Source organism: Amblyomma maculatum, chromosome 3, assembly GCF_055883805.1.
Source record: "Amblyomma maculatum isolate TAMU_Amacu chromosome 3, ASM5588380v1, whole genome shotgun sequence".
In the NCBI taxonomy this organism is placed as follows: domain Eukaryota; kingdom Metazoa; phylum Arthropoda; class Arachnida; order Ixodida; family Ixodidae; genus Amblyomma; species Amblyomma maculatum.
Window position 1 is genome coordinate 137796557 of NC_139346.1, and position 2592 is coordinate 137799148.

Consider the following 2592-nt stretch of genomic DNA (forward strand, 5'->3'; position numbering starts at 1 on the left):
ATGCCCAAGCAGTTTCTAAAGAGGTGTTAATATGGATGCACTGCGAAGTGAAACGTTTCGTGATGGCAAGTAAAACACCTCCTCCTTGTCTCCTAACGCGATCGCAGCGATAGATAAAGTATTTGCGAGAAGAAAAAGCTCGTTGTCTCGAATCTCGGCAAAAACACCTCTTCCTTGTCTCCCAACGCGATCGCAGCGATAGATAGAGAAAGTATTTGCGAGAAGAAAAAGCTCGTTGTCTCGAATCTCGGAACGCAACCAAAAAACTAATATATCAGCGCTACACGTGTCGATGGCGGAGTTAAGACAGTCACGTTTGTTTATAATACTGCGGATGTTAGTAAAAAGAACGGATATCTGTGAAGACGAACGTCCACATCCCCTCGCGCGTTCCTACGAACTGCCCTGCAGCGAGCTGACAGAATCACCATCGACTTAGGCGGGTTTATGCACGTGCTCTTTAGCAGAGTTAGTGGGATGAATATCAACTGAGGGTAGTTGCTGCATGTGCTCTTTAACGGTGTTAGATTTACGATCATACACGTAGTGTTTCTTATTCATTAGTAGCTTGTTGTATCGCAGCTGAAACGGACCACCGCCAGCTTCCCTTTTGGCATACTCTGTTAATTTCTTCCGAGCGCGACGTGTAGCGGGTGAATAATCTTCATTGACCGTGATATCGTTCTCTTTTAGCTGTCTGCGGGCAGAAAGAACCATTTCTTTGACTTTGAAGCTCGAGAATTTAACAATTGGTCGCTGTTTGCCTGGCGAGTACTGCCCTAGGCGATGAGCGCGTTCGAAAGCTGTATCTGAAAGAGTGTCAAGCACATCAGCCAGAACTGTTTTTATTTTTTCTTCTGACTCTGCCCACGATTCCCGACAGTCATCTATTCCATAAAAGATAAGGTTGCAACGTCTTCATTGATCTTCAAGATCGGTCAGCCGTGAATGCAAAGAGGCCGAATCAGTAGTTAATGATTTTACTGAGCTTTCGACGGTAGCCAAGACATCATCGATGTGGTTGAGGGAATTGGTTTTATCTTCCAGGTCATCCAGCCTTTTTTCGATTGCGCCCACTTTTGTTTCAATGCTCTTCTGACTGGCTTTGATAGCTTTTATGTCGGCGACCATGTCGGTCTGGCTCTTTGCTGCTTGTACGGATCGAGCTTGAAGATCCTTTAGAATACGAAATATGACTTTCATCTGCTCAGGTGGATCATCAGGCAAAGACGGTAGTTCAGCCAAGGACTGGGAGCGGGTCGGGGGACCAGGGTTCAACTCAAGGTCACCCGAACACAACAGTAAAAAAGTCATTGAAAAACAATCAACAGCGATATCACACAGCACTCGTGGGCGCGGGAACAAAAATAGGAAACGGTCGCCGCTCCTTCGGGCGTACATAGAAAAAACATTACACACCTGTAATGCGCAACAGCACGGAGCGTGAGACATGGTGTCGATGATGGCCCCGCGCCCACTGAAGGAACTGTCACGGAGGAAGCTTCTTATATCTTCGGTAGTAGTTGACGTCACAGTAAATTTGAATGATGCGCAGAAGATGGGAATCACGAACGGGTCGGTGCAGTTGACGGGGTGCAGGAGATAACGATGCGGCATAGGTGGCGTCCGGCTTGACGGGCAATCAGGCACATCGAGAGGAAAAGTTGCGTTGGACAGCAGGAAGAACGGCCGGAACACCTGTAATGCGCAACAGCACGGAGCGTGAGACATGGTGTCGATGATGGCCCCGCGCCCACTCCTGTACGTACGTACATACTTGTGGAAAGGGGGAGGGTGGGCAGCATGTCCAACCAGGGTTCAAAGGGTTGCTGGGAGACTGGATTCCGATCTCATCCTCATCTGAAACGTGAAGCCCGAATGAGCAGCTATTGCAAATGTGGCCCCGTGACGTCACGCAGCTTCCCAATGAGTGAGTTCATTGCCATGTGACTTGCCAACTACCAGATGTCAGCATAACAAGAGTAGCTTCACTTGCAACGCCACCGACGGACTTTCCAGAAAATGATCTACCTTTTACGATCTCGGGTTAAAGTGCTCAAATGTGACGATAGGTATGCGCTGTTTCCGACCTCGTATGAAGGGTTTTTGGAAAGAAGACAGAAACATGTTGCTGAAATTACTCCCAAGACTCTTCTCGCCTGTACCGGAAGCAACGAGGGAGTATCATTGAATAACAATACGAGAAGTTAGCAGTACGTTCTCCAAGGCATCAGCTTTTTACTCGAGACTTACGTATGTATGCGGGAAATATGAAACGCGAATAACGAGAAGACTACGCTATCAAAATGATTCCAAATATTAGAAGCATTCTGTTTGTTTTGAAGTAAAGTCTGTAGTGGTAGATTCTGCATAAATGACTGAAAATGTTATAGAAATTATGTTATTCAATATATGTAAAAGGGACTGAAAAGATGAAATTACATTATTTATTCTCCATTCAGGTTTCGAGTCTTCTAGGGGCAGAAAATAGATGGAGACATATCTAACCCATATATTTAGAACATTACAATCCGTCAGAACAAATATCTCGAAAAGTAAGATTGGAATCCCTGATATATATTTCCTCTGCGC

At 45.9% G+C, this 2592-nt stretch overlaps 1 pseudogene; it reads right to left on the reverse strand.

Annotated features, from left to right (window-relative positions):
* Window positions 1-435: 435 nt before the first annotated feature.
* LOC146196169 (uncharacterized) lies at window positions 436-1401 on the reverse strand (annotated as a pseudogene).
* Window positions 1402-2592: the final 1191 nt, after the last annotated feature.